This window comes from Salvelinus fontinalis, chromosome 23 (assembly GCF_029448725.1).
Source record: "Salvelinus fontinalis isolate EN_2023a chromosome 23, ASM2944872v1, whole genome shotgun sequence".
NCBI classification, from domain to species: domain Eukaryota; kingdom Metazoa; phylum Chordata; class Actinopteri; order Salmoniformes; family Salmonidae; genus Salvelinus; species Salvelinus fontinalis.
The window spans coordinates 28,768,386-28,788,427 of record NC_074687.1 but is presented as its reverse complement, the minus strand read 5'-3'; positions in this window follow the sequence as shown (position 1 = coordinate 28,788,427).

Below are 20,042 nucleotides of genomic sequence, written 5' to 3'. Positions count from 1 at the left end.
TGTCCTTTGCTGATGTTCTGGGATTGATTTGCACCAAAGTACATTCATCTCTAGGAGACAGAACGCGTCTCCTTCCTGAGCGGTACGATGGCTTCGTGGTCCCATGGTGTTTATATACTTGCATACTATTGTTCGTACAGATGAACGTGGTACCGTCAGGCGTTTGGAAATTGCTCCCAAGGATAAACCAGACTTGTGGAGGTCCACAATTTTTTTTCTGCGGTCTTGGCTGATTTATATTGATTTTACCATGATGTCAAGCAAAGATGCACTGAGTCTGAAGGTAGGCCATGAAATACATCCACAGGTACACCTCCAATTGACTCAAATGATGTCAATTAGCCTATCAGAAGCTTCTAAAGCCATGACATCATTTTCTGGAATTTTCCAAGCTGTTAAAAGGCACAGTCAACTTAGTTTATGTAAACTTCTGACCTACTGGAATTGGGATACAGTGAATTATAAGTTAAATTATCTGCCTGTAAACAATTGTTTACAAGTAGATGTCCTAACCGACTTGCCAAAACTATAGTTTGTTAACAAGAAATTTGTGGAGTGGTTGAAAAATGAGTTTTAATCAATATAAGTGTTGAACTTCCGACTTCAACTGTAGATGCACAATTCGCGCACTGGACACAGCGGTAGAGAGGCTCTTCCTCCATGGAGTAGTAAAGTGGTTTTATATTAGAGATCTTATCCCATGTTTTGCAGCGGCTCGAACAGTGGTTGTGAAAAGGCCTCAAGCATAATAGACAAATCCCAAGATGGGACTAGCTGTCTATGTATTGTACTGTAGTTCAAATACATGGAACGGCTTGGGGTGCCATGCAGAAATCAACAGATCAGGGTCCGTTTCCTGACTGTATCATTGTTGAAAACTATTTGACAGGCAGCCCAAACACACGCAATCTATTGCCATATAGTGAACATGTGACAGATAGACTTTCTGGTCCTTCAGGCAAACAGGGGGCTTGATGGGTAGGAATTTAACTGACATTGCAGCTAAGGACTGTTTGTGTCCTTCCAAATACACCCACTGGGAGTTTTAGTGCAGGACCAAAAGAGGCTCCAAGGGGCCCGGGTCTGTGGCGTATACAGAAGTCAAACTTCATCCTCCGTCCAACGAATTCACGTTTTTAAAATATTTTTTTACTTTTACCCCTTTTTCTCCCGAATTCTGTGACATCCAATTGGTAGTTGCAGTCTTCTCCCATCGCTGCAACTCCCCTACAGATTCGGGAGAGGCGAATGTCGCCATGCGTCCTCCGAAAAACATAACCCTGCCAAGCCGCACTGCTTCTTGACTAGGGCTGTTGTGGTGACCGTATTACCGCCATACCGGCGGTCATAAGTCACAAAGGCAGTCAAATTCCACGTGAACGTTTAGTCATGGTAATTAGGCTTCTCCCAGCTCTGATGCTGCTGATGGTCATTAGGAGACCAAACTTGCTAACTGCCTGGTACTCCTGGTACTCAGCACTCTATTGTCCCTCTAATCACTCTGACATCAATGCAAATGTGTTTGAAAATCTAATCAAACGCTTCATGAGAGCCCATGAGCTCATGTTGCTCAACATTTCTATAGGCTATGCAATTGCTGAGAAAACAGAGTGATGGCCTCTACCAAAAAGAGGAGGATCCCATCAGCTTTCTATAGGCTAGTCCTACTATTTAGTATATGTAAAGACAATATTAAATCAAGAATAGTCTAATTGGTGACAATATTAGCCTATCACTTGTGAATTATAAATTATCACTTTTGAATGATGCCCAGCATAAGAAACTGCCTTTTTTTGTGACTTTTTCAAATCATAGTCGCACATAGCCTAGCCCATAGGCCTATATGTTTTGATAAAGTTTGTATCACAACTAAAGTGGCCCAAAAAATTAAGCACATTCGTCCACTTTACAAGAGGTTTAGAGGCTAACTGGCATACATAAGCAGCACATGAGTTTCAAGTTCGGGGAAGATCATTTTCACCATAAAAATGCACCTTTATAAAAAAAAGCATCCATGCATAATCACATTTGCGGTCACTTTTGATAATTATATTTTCCCGCTAATGGAACAATCGAGCTTATAGTGTGAAGAAATAGCCTTATAGTTTATCAACATTTTAAGCGAAATGTTCTGATCTGTTGCTTTAGCCACTTTGCTTAAAACTGTTTTTTTTTATGCTAGTGGTTGTATTAATTTGGGATCTATTGCATCTCAAACTGTCCCAGACTATGTTTGGAATATTTACTTCTCACACAGAATAGAATAGGTCGACTTTTGTACTATGGGGGATAGTAGATTGACATAGGCTAGTGCATTTGCTGTTCATTAGGCCTACTAATGTTGTTGGCTGATGAAGAGTAAATGTGGATAGTTTTTCCAATATCTTCAATATGCACCTCGGAATTGGATAAGGATGCACGAAGTTGCGTCCCCGACGTGTCTGTCTTCACTTGTAGCCTGTGAGAAAGACCCGATCACATGATGGAGAGCCATGTGAGTGAGAGGTGCTTAGGAGCGAGCAGCACTCAGGGAGAAGGGCACAACGCAGCACTCCGGGCCAAGAGCACAACGGCCACTGGCCGTAAAAGGCATGGGTGCATTACGGCCACAAAGGGGATGCCACCATGAAATTCGAGGCATTATCAAGTGCTTGTCAAATTGTGAATGAGAGACTAATGAAGTGTGTACTGCCTGCGCAAAAAACAAAGCAGAGCTCATGCCTTTTAAGCTATTTTTTTCAAATCCTCGTTAGAGTTGCAACATGCAGCCTTACCATGTATCAAAAATCAAAACATATATCGCCCAAAAATTGTAGAACAACTAAAGTTAAATGAATAACTCTAAATTAAGCATAAAATAGTACCTATTTCTTTGTTAACCGCTCAACACAGAATCGCCCCATGTGCGCACTCCCTCAAATTGTTCAGAGAAAATATTTATATTTTATTCAGCTTTGTTCAATTGTATTATTCATACTATAAAATAATGTCATGGAAATGTAAGTGAATCTTGTCTGCTAAATGAACTAGTGTAGACACAGCCATTTTGCATAGCCAGATCAGGACCTAACATAAGGACAGACCAGAGTATGCTATTCTGTTCTTCTGAAATAGACTACATTTTCTTTATATAATGCTTCTTGAGACCTGTCTAAAATAAATAATGGATTTATTGTGAAGGTGTAGGCTATATTACATGAATTTATTACTTTTTTTAAAGGGTCTTTATTAGCGGCTTGTAGGCTATGTGTGGAAGCCAGATGCTAAATGTTTTTATGTTAATTAACAGTCGTGAGATCACCAGTTATTTGTGAGACCGCCAGTTATTAGCTCAACCGTGAGACCGCCAGTTATTAGCTCAACCGTGAGACTGCCAGTTATTAGCTCAACCGTAAGACCGCCAGTTATTAGCTCAACCGTGAGACCGCCAGTTATTAGCTCAACCGTGAGACCGCCAGTTGTTAGCTCAACCGTGAGACCGCCAGTTATTAGCTCAACCGTGAGACCGCCAGTTATTAGCTCAACCGTGAGACCGCCAGTTATTAGCTCAACCGTGAGACCGCCAGTTATAAGCTCAACCGTGAGACCGCCAGTTATTAGCTCAACCGTGAGACCGCCAGTTATTAGCTCAACCGTGAGACCGCCAGTTATTTGCTCAACCGTGAGACCGCCAGTTATTAGCTCAACCGTGAGACCGCCAGTTATTAGCTCAACCGTGAGACCGCCAGTTATTTGCCTTACAATCACTGGCTGACGAAATTTTGTGACTGCCACAGCCCTATTCTTGGCACACTGCTCGCTTAACCTGGGAAGCCAGCCGCAGCAATGTGTTGGAGGAAACACCTTCCAGCTGGCGACCGAAGTCACCTTGCACCTGGCCTGCAACAAGGAGTCACTAGAGCACGATAGGACAAGGAAATCCCGGACGACCAAACCCTCCCCTAACCCGGACGACGCTGGCCAATTGTACACCGCCTCATGGGTCTCCCGATCACGACCGGCTGTGACACAGCCTGGGATCGAACCCGGGTCTTTAGTGATGCTTATAGCACTGTGATGCAGTGTCTTAGACCACTGCGACACTCAGGAGGCCCACAAATTGCATTTCTGATGCATGGCAGTGACAGGTGGCCCACACAACCCACTGATGGTAATAAGGACATCCAAGGGGCCAGATTCTTCCCTGACTGTAAGGCTGGCCGAGTCCAGCCAAAGGGCCCTCTCTCCTACTACCGCAAGGCTCATGGTACTGCCACAACTCAGTATGGCATCAGGAGAGGCATGGAGGTTGAGATCTTTGATGACAGATTTCCTCCCACATAGCAGGGTCAGCTGTGAATTGACTTGCCATGTCATTCAGCAGCTCAGCTTGATAAGCTGTAAGTAAGGTGGACACGTTAATTGCTCTGACCGAATGGGTGCACTATGTTAGGTGTTAAGGTAGTTAACCTGAGGGGGCTCCACCGGTGGGGGATTATGGAAAGCAGGAGATATCTTTTTGTTCTCCGGCTAACCCTAGACAGTGTGCTGCAGTGCAGACAAGACTCAGTGTAATTGACTGCCTCTCGAACATGCTCTTGTCCCAAACAGGCAAAGCAGAGAGGATGGGAGTCTTTCTCTGAGATGCGAGAGCCGCAGGGGCAGACATGGGGCTCGGGTGCCTGGCATGGGTCATGGGTGTTTTGCCGATGCTTAGCTGTGTAGCCAGCTAGTCCCCGCATTTAGCTAGCTAGCGTTCATTTTGAGGGTTAGTAGCCTAGCTATAGCAAGCGCACTGCTAGCTGAAGAGAATGTGCATTCTTTGTTAGCTAGCTAGGTTAACTTAGGGAAGTGGTATTAAAAAAAATTCAGAGGGGAACCCATTTTTTTGGTATTTCTCGCGACCCCACCCCACCCCACCCCAAATCTAATGACACAACCTTAAGATAGGTCATTTTACATTTTTACATCAACAAATAACTTTCAAATCATTACATTTTCTGCATCTCTTATCAAAATGAAAATAAACCAATAAATACATTTTCTCAATAAATTGTATTTTTCCACTTATCTTTCTGAAAAACATTTGTATATTATCCCATACAATAATCTGTACTCTTAAATTTTAGTTCCCATTTTTTTTTTTTACATTTTGGCGACCCCATTGCTGTTCCCCTGGACTATGAATACCACTGACTTAGTGTGTTTCACAAAAACGTCTCAAAAGCGTCTTTCCTTATGATTTGATTTTTGATTTGATTTATTAGGATCCCCATTAGCCAATGCCAATGGCGACAGCTAGTTTTACTGGGGTCCGACACATAATGAATAAAATAGACATTACAGACAAAGACTTTAAAATGTACATACATTTAAAAAGATTAACATGTAGTGTGTGTGTGTGTGTGTGTGTGTGTGTGTGTGTGTGTGTGTGTGTGTGTGTGTGTGTGTGTGTGTGTGTGTGTGTGTGTGTGTGCATCTATCAGTTACACATACAGTACATGTCAGTACATACACACAACAAGTAGTTTCTTTCTTCCACCCTGGAGGGAATAAGCAGCACCAAGCAGGAAGCTAAGTGGGCTGGTACGGCGAGAGCTAGCTATGTGGAGCTAGCTGAGCCAGAGACTGAGAAATAGCTTTTGTGGTAGCTCAATTCTCTCGACTAGAAGCTGCTGCCCTCCGCTTGAAAGTGGAGTCATTGACAGCCCACCTGTGAACAGGTAAGCAGGAAAGCAGAAGTTCAAGTCGATAGCTGAGGAGAGTAGAGGATCCGGCACAGCCAGAAGAGGACTGGCCACCCCTCATAGCCTGTTTCCTCTTTAGGTTTCTTCCTAGGTTCTGGCCTTTCTAGGGAGTTGTTCCTAGCCACCATGCTTCTACACCTGCATTGCTTGCTGTTTGGGTTTTTAGGCTGGGTTTCTGTACAGCACTTTGAGATATCAGCTGATGTAAGAAGGGTTTTATAAATAAATTTGATTTTGATTTTGATTTGATCTTAATTGAATTCTGTGAGGAAGACGAAAGAAGTGAAGATGGGATTGGACTACGGCCCCTTATAGAGAGTGGTCCACTATTAGCCGTTACACCTATCTGTCTATGACAGATGTTCTGTGATGGGATATTCCTAGACTCCGCCCCTAAAGGGGGCTGCTACCTATAGTGAGAGACTAAGTAATTGAAATGATTGCCTGACAAGCAGTTCTTAGATGAGTAGTAGTTATACTTTGTTGTCCTCACTTTGAAATTGAAGGTGATCTAAATCATTTCAGAACATCATGTTATGTGCCTATGATCATTAACACATGGTGCATGTTAATACTTAATCATATTTATGAGCTGTGTAATGTCATCTAGAAAACAAAGAATAGTAGATTATAATTGTTCTCAAGGTCAGGTAAAATAATACCTTTCAATGTTACACTCTTCCTGAGGGGTTTTGATTGATTGGTAAGCCTGATGAAATCTCAGAATTTAAATAGCATCATGGGTAGGGCCTATTCCTTTGTTGCCGCGGCAATAGTGAGTCATATTAATGTAAAACTGAACTGAATGAGAAAATTGCATTTGACTGACTGTTTTAAGGACCGACTGACACTGAAGGAAACAGGTCTTTGAAGGATGATAAATTAGGCATGAATCAGAAATGTAAACTGTTGTGTGTTCTGTCTCACTAAACCGAATTTAGACATCCCACATAACTTTCAATTCACTTAAATGCTTACATTTGCTTACATTTTGCCTGAGGAAACAGTCAGACAAAATCAAGCAGCAGTCAGAGATTAAATCAACCTGATCCAACAGAAGGCAAAATGGCTGCTGGGTTGTAATTGTCACTGTCTTTTCAAGACATCCAGTGCAATCTACTGTTAAACTGGTTAAAGTCTCAGTCTCACAACTAGGCTTATTATTCCGGACACATATCCTAATTCAAATCTGACTCTGCTTCTTGAAACATGATGAAATGTTGATCCAAAGTTGAAATGGCACCATGACGCCATCAGCTACAAAGTGGTGAACATGGAACTCCTTAAGTCAGCATTTTACAACAACCAGAGCATCTATCCACTGTTCTTTGCATATACTCTACAGAGGCATTTAGTAAATTGGGTGGACTAAGACAGAATATGAAACAAGGCAACCAATGACAACCACTGGTTTCTCCCTATAAACCACTCCACTCCAAATGAGAGCAGTGTCACCATTTCTGTCACCCTTTTATTGTAAATGTATAGAGCTTTCTATGAGATTGCTGGTTGGATCAATACCTAGCTGGCTCCTGCAGGATTTCTTCTATTCAGACACAGCTGATCGCAGTAACAAAAGGGTAGAGGGCAATCTCCAATTCTCCCCCTGATGTGAATGACAACGAGTCAGGTTTATCCCTCAGGGAAACTACTGGAACTTTACAATAATTAACGCTACTAGGGCTGTATTCTGACGTGGGATCTGCACACTTACAGTATGTCTCCCATTTAGGTAAATTAATGATTTACACAAAAGTCTGAGTTATTCCATACAGTATCATTAAGTATCATCCTCCATATACAACAACCATTCTGCCAGTCACACTCTGTTAAAGGTCCCCAAAGCACACACATCCCTGGGTCGCTCCTCTTTTCAGGTCGCGGCAGATAGCAACTGGAACGAGCTGCAACAAACACTCAAACTGAACAGTTTATTCTCAATCTCTTCATTCAAAGAATCAATAATGGACAGTTGTGGCTGCTTTGCGTGATGTATTGTTGTCTCTACCTTCTTGTTCTGATGTCTGTGCCCAATAATGTTTGTACTATGTTTTGTGCTGCTACCATGTTGTGTTGCTACCATGCTGTGTTGCCATGTGCTGCCTTGCTATGTTGTTGTCTTAGGTCTCTCTTTATGTAGTGTTATGTTGTCTCTCTTGTCGTGATGTGTGTTTTGTCCTATATTTAGATATACAGTTGAAGTCGGAAGTTTACATACATCTTAGCCAAATACATTTAAACTCAGTTTTTCACAATGGCTGACATTGATTCCTATTAAAAAATCCCTGTCTTAGGTCAGTTAGGATCACCACTTTATTTTAAGAATGTGAAATGTCAGAATAATAGTAGAGAGAATGATTTATTTCAGCTTTTATTTCTTTCATCACATTCCCAGTGGGTCAGAAGCACACTATAAGTTTACATACACCAAATTAGTATTTGGTAGCATTTACCTTAAATTGTTTAACTTGGGTCAAACATTTTGGGTAGCCTTCCACAAGCTTCCCACAATAAGTTGGGTGAATTTTGGCTCATTCCTCCTGACAGAGCTGGTGTAACTGAGTCAGGTTTGTAGCCCTCCTTGTCATCTATTTCGTGAAGTGCACCAGTCCCTCCTGCAGCAAAGCACCCCACAACATGATGCTGCCACCATTGTGCTTCACGGTTGGGATGGTGTTCTTCGGCTTGCAAGCGTCATGCTTTTTCCTCCAAACATAAAGATGGTCATTATAGCCAAACAGTTCTATTTTTGTTTCATCAGACCAGAGGACATTTCTCCAAAAAGTACAATCTTTGTCCCCATGTGCAGTTGCAGTTGCAGTTGCAAATCGTAGTCTGGCTTTTTTATGGCGGTTTTGGAGCAGTGGCTTCGTCTTTGCTGAGCAGCCTTTCAGGATATGTTGATATAGGACCCGTTATACTGTGGATATAGATACTTTTGTACCTGTTTCCTCGAGCATCTTCACAAGGTCCTTTGCTGTTGTTCTGGGATTGTTCTGGGATTGATTTGCAATTTTCTCACCAAAGTACGTTCAACTCTAGGAGACAGAACGCGTCTCCTTCCTGAGCGGTATGACGGCTGCATGGTCCCATGCTGTTTATACTTCCATACTATTGTTTGTACAGATGAACGTGGTACCTTCAGGCGTTTGGAAATTGCTCCCAAGGATGAACCAGACTTGTGGAGAACTACACATTTTTTTTCTGAGGTCTTGGCTTATTTCTTTTGATTTCCCATGATGTCAAGCAAAGAGGCACTGAGTTTGAAGGTAGGCCTTGAAATACATCCACAGGAACACCTTCAATTGACTCAAATGATATCAATTAGCCTATCAGAAGCTTCTAAAGCCGTGACATCATTTTCTGGAATTTTCGAAGCTGCTTAAAGGCACAGTCAAATTAGTGTATGTTTACGTCTGACCCACTGGAATTGTGATACAGGGAATTATAAGTGAAATAATCTGTCTGTAAACAATTGTTGGAAAAATTACTTGTGTCATGCACAAAGTAGATGTCCTAACCGACTTGCCAAAACTATAGTTTGATAACAAGAAATTTGTGGAGTGGTTGAAAAACGAGTTTTAATGACTCCAACCTAAGTGTATGTAAACTTCTGACTTCAACTGTATACATATTATTTTATTTTATCCCAGCCCCCCAGGAGGCATTTTTGCCTTTTGGTAGGCCGTCATTGCAAATAAGAATTTGTTCTTAACTGTCTTGCCTAGTTAAGTAAAGGTTAAATGCATGTTTAAAAAGTAAGATTTAATCACAAGAGCAAGCACGGCAAGCATGCAGAATTCATGGCGTACTAAACACTGATGGTGCAATCTTCACATAAATAGCATTTCAGTAATACCAAGACAGCAGTTTGTAATTATATCTCCAAATATCTGGAGTTGAACCCATGTCCTCTGTATGTTTCTCCATCTCTCTTGTCGAGGAGGATCTTGGTCAGATGGTGAAGATGATGAGTCTCATCCAGAGGCTTAATCATTAATAATGGACCGTAAAAGAGAGGCTCTTATCAGAGCTCTTCCTCTGCGAGCTGGGGGATTTCAGCAGGCTTCTGGCACTTAATGAACATTTAATAGCTGTAGTTACAGAGTTTCCATTATGGTTATTGTCTAGCTCTGATGGCAAGGGTTGACATTTCAATTTAAAGTATGCTGTTATCTCGCTCCTGCCCTGCAGATCTTGACATTCACAATGTGGAGGTCGACACCCGGAGCCGAGCCGAGGCCTCAGGCAGGGAAAACATTACTTACTGAATATCTGCTGCTTCCCATGATAGCAATTTCCCCGTATCTTTCTAACAGCTAGAGATTCAAACATCTTAATGACTGATAGAGAAGGCAAAGTAAGATCTATCATCTCCCTTAATATTAAATCATCTCACAATCAAGCGCCCATATTGTGTTGTGGCTTGTTGGGATATTTCAGTGAGCAGCATGGATGTTTGGGCCAGGTTGCGAGTTTTGCTGGGATGAGACTCAGGGCGGATGCCGGGATGGCGACATTGGGCTCAGACAGTCACGGTGGACTAACTCTTGACACAGGAATCTGCATGAGAACACATTTGATTTATTGCTTCCTCATCTGCCTGACAAGCTGGTTAGAGAGGAACTCAATAGCAGACTCTGCTATCTGCTGTAATTACAACAGATTAGAACTCCAATCCAGAGGGGAACAGTCATCATAGCCTGAGATTAGATTAGACATGTCAAGTCAAGTGATTAAGACATGGCTAATTTACAACTGTCATTTCAAATTCAGAACTATTGTAAAACTGTCAAAAATGTAAAGTATGCTTGTCATGATTAGGTTTGGAGGGAGCGTTCTCCAGTCATTACAATTTTCCTTTACGGATTTCTCAAACACATAAAACTGTTCATGTTAACTCATAAAACGTTGATAAGAATACATAACAACTTAAAAAAATACATTTTTCAAAGCAAGTTGTTTGTGAGCACTTTCATATTATGTACTGTACATTTCTTATCCTCCAAATATGCTTATCTAGCAAATCAAATCAATTTTAATTTGTCACATGTCCTGAATACAACAGGTGTAGACCTTACCGTGAAATGCTTACTTACAAGCCCTTAACCAACAATGCCGTTCAATAAATAGAGTTAATATAATATTTACTAAATTAATTAAAGTTACAATTTTTTTAATCAATCAAAAAGTAACACAATGAATTTACATAACAATAACGAGGTTATATACAGGGGGTACCGTTACTGAGTCAATGTGCTGGGTTACAGGTTAGTCGAGGTCATTTGTAAAGTGACTATGCATAGATAATAAACATTAAGTAGCAGCAGTGTAAAAACAAAGTAATGTTTTTACACTGCAATATAAATACTCCGGGTGGCCATTTGATTAGTTGTTCAGCAGTCTTATGGCTTGGGGGTAGAAGCTGTTAAGGAGCCTTTTGGTCCTAGACTTGGCGCTCCTGTACCACTTCCCATGCAGTAGCAGAGCGAACAGTCTATGACTTGGGTGACTGGAGTCTTTGACAATTGTTTGGGCCTTCCTCTGACATTGCCTAGTATATAGGTCCTGGATGTCAGGAAGCTTGGCCCCAGTGAAGTACTGGGCCGTACGCACTACCCTCTGTAGCGCCTTATGGTCAAATACCGAGCAGTTGCCATACCAGGTGGTGATGTAACCGGTCAGGATGTTCTCAATGGTGCAGCTGTAGAACTGTTTGAGGATCTGGGGACCCATGCCAAATCTTTTCAGTCTCCTGAGGGGGAAAAGGTGTTGTCGTGCCCTCTTCACAACTGTCTTGGTGTGTTTGGAGCATGATAGTTTGTTGGTGATGTGGACACCAAGGAACTTGAAACTCTCGACCCACTCCACTTCAGTCCCGTCAATGTTACTGGGGGCATGTTCAACCCTCATTTTCCTATAGTCCACAATCAGCTCCTTTGTCTTGCTCACATTGAGAGAGGGGTTGTTGTCCTGGCACCATTCTGCCAGGTCTCTGATCTCCTCCCTATAGGCTGTCTCATCATTGTCTGTGATCAGGCCAACCACTTTTGTGTTGTCAGCAAACTTAATGATGGTGTTGGAGTCGTGCTTGGCCATGCAGTCGTGGGTGAACAGGGATTACAGGAGGGGACTAAGCACTCATCCATGAGGGGCCCCAGTGTTTAGTATCAGCATGGCATATGTGTTGTTGTCTACCTTTACCACCATTTGCAGAGGGAGGTGTTTAGTCCCAGGGTCCTTAGCTTAGTGATGAGCTTTGTGGGCACTATGGTGTTGAACGCTGAGCTGTAGTCAATGAACAGCATTCTCACATAGGTGTTCATTTTGTAAATGTGGGAAAGGCAGTATGTTGTGAGATTTAGATTGCGTCATCGGTGGATCTGTTGAGGCAGTATGCAAATTGGAGTGGGTCTAGGGTTTCTGGCATGATGGTGTTGATATTAGCCATGACCAGCCTTTCAAAGCACTTCATGGCTACGGACGTGAGTGCTACGGGGCGGTAATCATTGATGCAGGTTACCTTCTCTATCTTGGGCAAAGGGTATTACAGACTCGGGAGAGGAGGAAAATGTCACTGAATACACTTGCCAGTGTCTGCCCTGTGGCTTTGTCAATGTTGACCTGTTTAAAGGTCTTGCGCACATCGGCTAGGGAGAGCATGATCACACAGTTGTCCGGAACAGCTGGTGCGCTCATGCATACTTCAGTGCATAAAAGGCATTTAGCTCATCTGGTAGGCTCACGTCACTGGGTTTCTGCTGGGTTTCCCTTTGTAGTCCGTAACAGTTTTCAGGTCCTGCCACATCCGACGAGTGTCAGGGCCAGTGTAGTAGGATTCAATCTTAGTCCTGTATTGACGTTTTGCCTGTTTGATGGTTCATCTGAGGGCAATGCGCGATTTATTATAAGCGTCCAGATTAGTGTCCCGCTCCTTGAAAGCGGCAGCTCCAGCATTTAGCTCAGCATGGATGTTGCCTGTAATCCATGGCTTCTGGTTGGGAAATGTACGTACGGACATTGTGGGTACATCGTCATTAATGCACTTATTGATGAAGCCATTGACTGAGGTGGTATACTCCTCAATGCCATTGGATGAATCGCGGAACAAATTCCAGTCAGTGCTAGCAAAACAGTCCGGTAGTGTAGTATCTGCGTCATCTGACCACTTCCGTATTGAGCTTTTTTATTGACTGAGTCACTGGTGCTTCCTGCTTTCATTTTTGCTTGTAAGCAGGAATCAGGAGGATATAATTATGGTCAGATTTGCCAAATGGAGGGCGAGGGAGAGCTTTGTATGCGTCTCTGGGTGTGGAGTAAAGGTGGTCTAGAGTTTTTTTCCCCCCTCTGGTTGCACATGTGACATGCTGGTAGAAATAAGATAAAATGGATTTAAGTTTGCCTGCATTTAAGTTCCGGCCACTAGGAGCGCCGCTTCTGGAACAAAATATTCTTGTTTGCTTATGGCCTTATACAGCTCATTGAGTGCGGTCTTAGGTCCAGCATCGGTTTTGTGGTGGTAAATAGATGGCTACGAATAATATAGAAAATAACTCTCTTAGTAGATAGTGTGGTCCATAGCTTATCATGAGGTATTCTACCTCAGGCGAGCAATACCTCGAGACTTCTTTAATATTATACATCGTGCATCAGCAGTTATTGACAAATAGTCAAACACCCCCACCCCTCGTCTTACCAGACGTAGCTGCTCTGTCCTGCCGAAACACGGAGAAGCCATCCAGCTCTATATTTTCCGTGTCATTGTTCAGCCAAGTCTTGGTGAAACAGAAGATATTGCAGTTTTTAATGTCCCGTTGTTAGGATAGTCTTAATCGCAGATTGTCCCGTTTCTTTTCCAATGATTGCATGTTGGCAAATAATATGGAGGGTAGTGGTGGTTTACCTACTCGTCAACAAATTCTTACAAGGCACCCCGCCCTCCTCCCCCTTTTTCTCTGTCTTTTCAACATGCTGATGACCGGGATTTGGGCCTTGTCTCGACAAAGCAGTATATCCTTCGCGTCGGAGTCAATAAAGAAAAAATATTTGCCCAGTTCGAGGTGAGTAATCACTGTTTTGATGTCCAGTAGCTCTTTTTGGTCATAAGAGAAGGTAGCAGCAACATTATGTACAAAATTAGTTACAAGCAATGCAGATCTTTTTTTAAATAGCACAGTTGGTTAGGAGCACGTAAAACATCAGCCATCCCCTCTTGCACCATTATCCTTCAGAGAGAATATGTAGGATTTTGAGAATGTGTACGATTTTGAATTAAACATCATCCTTTGTGACCTCCAAAACGAATATCAATGAAAACATGTTTTGAGAATCTTCGAACAGTCTTAAATCACCTCTTAGACAGTTGGCTGAAATGCACCAACTTTAATACTCACTGTGGATATTAAAGAGGCAACATTTTGCTATGAAAAGCAAAGAGACAACACTAAAAGCCATGTGGTGTCTGCAAATGTTGTTCAAATAAAATCACCTGGGAGCATGAGCAGCAGTGTGCGGTGCTTTCCTTTTTATTATTCATTCATTCACCTATAACTCCAGCACCTGCAAAAAGTACCTGGATGTGCATATGTCCTTCTGCTTTTGTGTGCAAACATCTGCCAAACTTCACAACAAATGTTAAATACTACGGCACCTGTTTGTTGACAATCGGAGTTTGTTTTCAAATGAGATGAGTATACAGAGAAATCAAATGCAACACATTAGCGGTGACGTGCTTCCCTGAGAGTCCAGGGTGATTGCAACTGTTTAGGTCTCCGCACATTGACTATCAATGATGACCAGGTGTCAATTTAAAATAACTGACATTGTGGAATCAAAGATTGGATCAGATTTAGTCTTTGAGATGCAAGTTAGAAGTGATCAGAGATAACAAACTGTCATTGTTGTTAATCTTTGATATTGAACACCTGTGTCTGTGTCTCTGCCTGTGATCGGTATGATTTTTGATATGCAATAAGATGCATCCGTGGTCTGTCATTAATGATGTATAAATGTATGAGTTTATAAAAAGCCTGTATGTATCTATATGTAAATATCTAAACTACAGATGAGTGTGTGTTAATGTAATAGCAGCAGCAAATACCCCTACAATATTCCACAACAAAAGACAATCCAACTGTGTACACACTGGTTGAATCAATGTTGTTTCAACGTCATTTCAATGAAATCAATCAATCAATCAAATTGATTTAAAAAGCACTTTTTACATCAGCAGATGTCACAAAGTGCTTATTCGGAAACCCAGCCTAAAACCCCAAACAGCAAGCAATGCAGATGTAGAAAAGGTGGAGAAAGAGAGAGGGAGAGGGAGAACAGGGGAGAGGAGAAAACAGCAGGTCCGGGACAAGGTAGCATGTCCGGTGAACAGGTCAGGGTTCCATAGCCGCAGGCAGAACAGTTGAAACTGGAACAGCAGCACGACCAGGTGAACTGGGGACAGCCAGGCCATGTAGTCCTGAGGCGTGGTCCTAGGGCTAAGGTCCTCTGGGAGTGGAGGGAGAGAGAGATAATTTGAGGGAGCATACTTAAATTCATACAGGACACCAGATAAAAGAGGAGAATTACACCATATACAGTGCATTCGGGAAGTATTCAGTTCCCTTCCCTTTTTGCACATTTTGTTACGTTACAGCCTTATTCAAAAATTGGATAAATAAATACAATTATCATCATTCTAAACACAACACACCATAATGAAAAAGCGAAAACAGGTTTGAAGAAGTTTTTGCTAATTTGTAAAAAATAAAAAAATATATGAAATACCTTACGTAATAATTCAGACCCTTTGCTATGAGACTCAGAATTGAGCTCAGGTGCATCCTGTTTCCATTAAACATCCTTGAGATGTTTCTACAATTGGAGTTCACCTGTGGTTAATTCAACTGATTAGACATGATTTGGAAATGCACACACCAGTCTATAGAAGGTCCCACTGTTGACACTGCATGTCAGAGCAAAAACCAAGCCATGAGGTCGGAGGAATTGTCTGTTGAGCTCGGAGACAGGATTGTGTCAAGGCACAGATCTGGGGAAGAGTACCAAAAATGTCTGCAGCACTGAAGGTCCCCAAGGACACAGTAGTCTCCATCATTCTTAAATGGAAGAAGTTTGAAACCCCTGAGACTCTTCCTAGAGCTGGCCACCTGGCCAAACTGAGCAATCGGGGGAGAAGGGCCTTGGCCTACGGAGGTGGCTAAGAACCCGATGGTCAATCTGACAGAGCTCCAGAGTTCCTCTGTGGAAATGGGAGAACCTTCCAGAAGGACAACCATCTTTTCAGCACTCCAACAATCAGGCCTTTATGGTGGAGTGGTCAGACGGGACCCACTCCTTAGTAAAAGGCAGATTACAGCCTGCTTGGAGTTTGCCAAAAGGCACCTAAAGGACTCTCCGACCATGAGAAACAAGACTCTCTGGTCTTATGAAATCATGATTGATTTCTTTGATTGAATCATGATTGAACTCTTTGACCTGAATGCCAAGCGTCACATCTGGAGGAAACATGGCACCATCTCTGTAGAAGCATGGTGGTTGCAGCATCATGCTGTGGGGATGTTTTTCAGCGGCAGGGACTGGGAGACTAGTCATGATCGAGGGAAAGATGAACGCAGCAAAGTACAGAGAGATCCTTGATGAAAACCTGCTCCAGGGCGCTCAGAACCTCAGATTGGGGCAAAAGTTCACCTTCCAACAGGACAACAACCCTAAGCACACAGCCAAGACAACGCAGGAGTGGCTTCGGGACAAGTCTCTGAATGTCCTTGAGTGGCCCAGCCAAAGCCCGAACTTGAACCCGATCGAACATCTCTGGAGAGACCTGAAAATAGCTTTGCAGCAATGCTCCCCATGCAACCTGACAGAGCTTGTTTAGATCTGCAGAGAAGAATGGGAGAAACTCCCCAAATACAGGTGTGCCAAGCTTGTAGTTGATACTTGAGGCTGTAGTCTCTGCCAAAGGTGCTTCAATAAAGTACTGAGTAAAGGGTCTGAATACTGATGTAAATATGATATTTCAGTTTTTTTAAATATACATTTGTAAACATTTCTAAAAACCTGTTTTTGCTTTGTCATTATGGGTTATTGTGTATAGATTGATGAAGGAATAAAACTATTTCATCAATATTAGAAGAAGACTGTAACATAACGAAATGTATAACAGACTGACCCTAGCCCCCCGGCACATAGACTATTGCAACATAGACACGGCAATACCTCCAGACAGGACCAACCAGGCAGGATCTATCCCCATCCACTTTTCCAAAGCACAGCCACCACACCACTAGAGGGATATCAACAGACCACCAACTTACTACCCTGAGACAAGGCTGAGTATAGCCCATGAAGATCTCCTCCACCGCACAAGCCCGAGGAGGAGCAAAACCGGACAGGAAGATCACATCAGTGACTCAACCCACTCAAGTGACGCACCCTCCTGGGGATGGCATGAAAGACCACTAGTAAACCAGCTCCCGTAATATGGTCAGAGGCAGAGAATCCCGGTGTAGAGAGGGTAGCCGGCCAGGCAGAGACAGCAAGGGCGGTTCGTCACTCCAGTGCCTTGCCATTCATCTTCGCACCCCTGCGCCAGACTACATTCAATCATAGGACCTACAGTACTGACGAGGTGAGCTCTATAGGAGAAAGCCCTGCCTCCAGCTGTGTCCTTGGAAATTATACGGACAATAAAGAGATCTGCGTATTGGGACCGTAGCGTACGTGTACATAACCTTGAAATGACGTTGAACCAACGTAGAATAGACATTGAATTGACGTCTGTGCCCAGTGAGATAGGTCTTGTTGGAGAGGCTTATCTAAACGTGTAATGATATGTCCCACCAGTCACCATGGGTTGAAATAATCATGGCCTCTGGCGGTCATGTGCCCTGTGAATAAAGCATGGATAACAGGGACATGCCCTTCTCACAGCGATGGTTTTCGAAGGATTCCTGAAGAAAGTGCCTTTTTCTGTATGCATTAGTTTAACTCTAGACAATCACTGAACAAGATAATTAATGTAATCTATTAGTAATTTAGGCGACCTTAATACCTGCAATCCAAGGGACCAACAGGCATCCACTTGAACGTATTGACTAGCTTGTAGAGAAAGCTGTTTAATATAGCGTGGAAGCAATGATAAAAAGTTGCAGTGTGTCACGCCCTGACCATAGTTTGTATGTTTCTATGTTTTGTTTGGTCAGGGTGTGATCTGAGTGGGCATTCTATGTTGTATGTCTAGTTTGTCTATTTCTATGTGTTTGGCCTGATATGATTCTCAATCAGAGGCAGGTGTTTGTCGTTGTCTCTGATTGGGAGCCATATTTAGGTAGTCTGTTTTGTCATTGTGGGTTGTGGGTGATTGTCTATGTGTAGTGTTTTGTGTCAGCACCTTTATTCGATAGCTTCATGTTCGTTGTTTGTTATTTTTGTATAGTTCGTTCAGTGTTCTCTTTTTAAATAAATATCAAGTTGAACACTTACCATGCTGCATATTGGTCCTCCGATCCTTCCAACTACTCCTCCTCAGACGAGGAGGAAGTCGAACGTGACACAGTGTGATCATGCCTTTTGTTCTTATGAAGAAAAAAATCATTCCTCTAGCAAATGTGAGTAAACTTCAACCATAAGTAGTAAATAAAATGTTACACAAATTTAATTAAAGACCAGCCTGATGACATGTATAATTGGACAATTCACTTTCAGGGCCAAAAAAAGTGTGTAAAAATTATATACAGTAGGCTACTGGCAAATTGCATAATTTCACTTGACATTAATCTAATGAGATTTCTACTAAGAGTTAGAATAATATTATACTCTTTGAAGGCTATTTATCCATAATACAGCACATGACTAATAAACACTGCTTAATGGTCCTTAGTGCAGAGGTAATTTCTATTTATATACAGCATACTGTAACAGCTCTGCAGGAGTGCATGCACTTTGAAATTGTAGGTCACTCAGATCTCAGATTTACCCATTTGTACATTAAAAAAATATAAAATATAGTTTCTCTAACACATTATTCATTTAAAAATATGGAATGGGTTAAAGAGGAGATCTATATGAGGGTACCAGCTGGGGATATTATATATATATAGTGCAGACATGAATTATGGAGATTCACAACATATTTTTTCTATTCTTTTTTAAACAAGGGTCATCTATCAGTGCGCAGGGCCAAGCACACCAAAGGGACAAAAGATAAAGTGCACTTGTGAAAAGGCTGTCAGTTATTAAGTTGGACTTCAGAGGTCTCAGCCTTTGAAACCACCAAAGGCAGCACCTGAGCCAATGAGATAAATAAAGGCTTCTGTTTTTTGAGAGCCAATCAGTAATACTCAGAGGACAGCAGAGCCAATTCATCTCTTTGGTGACATGAGCTTTGTAGGAATGGCCTGGTTAACTTCTGGTGGCATGCTGAGACGACTGGAAAGATATCCCGCTGCTTTTCCCTCTCATCTCATGCTCACAAACCATGATGCTCCCTGCTGCCAGAAGATATCTTTGAGGTGTATTGTCTTGTGTTTTCTCATTTTACTTTACACAATATAATATTTGTTGAGTTTTCTTCTAATTTCATTGATCTATTAATAGGAATGTATTGTCAAAACATGCATAACACCCTTGTGAAAGGATTTCAGCAGCTGAAAATAGTGAGAGATTTTTACTGAAGGATTTCCTAAGGCTTAGTGCATAATATCTATGTGCTGACATACAAACTGGTACACCAACATGTCTTCTGCCTCAAAGCATCAAAGCTGGCAAGAGTGTCTCTTCCAGGGCTGGATTGTGGATTGGAAACCATTCACTCTGCTATTTGTTTTTACTCCTGCTTAGAGAAAGAATGCTGGTCCAACTCCAAATGTAAACAAAAAATACCATCCCCTTGTACTATTAAAACAATTGAACACCCTCCCCCCTCACAGAATGAACTCAAAATGATGGTTAAGACAACAAATAACAAGAACTGTGTTTATAAACGTGGATATCTACTTTTTTTTTGTGGCACAGTCGATGCCATGCAGGGCTACGGGCCAGAAGGTTGAGGGTTTACTCTCCCTGCCTGATTCATTACTTCACGATCAGAGCTGGTTGCAGACATTCATCAGCTAGGGGAATCTGATATTCAACTTTTTGATGCCATATTTACAATTATATCAAATATATGCAATGAATTTTCCACCAACAGGTTTCAGTGGCAATGCACCACACAACCAACAAATAAAACATACCGACACTGTTTTCAACACCACAACAAATAGACTATGTCAATCTCGACAAACAGAAAACACATCCTCCCTA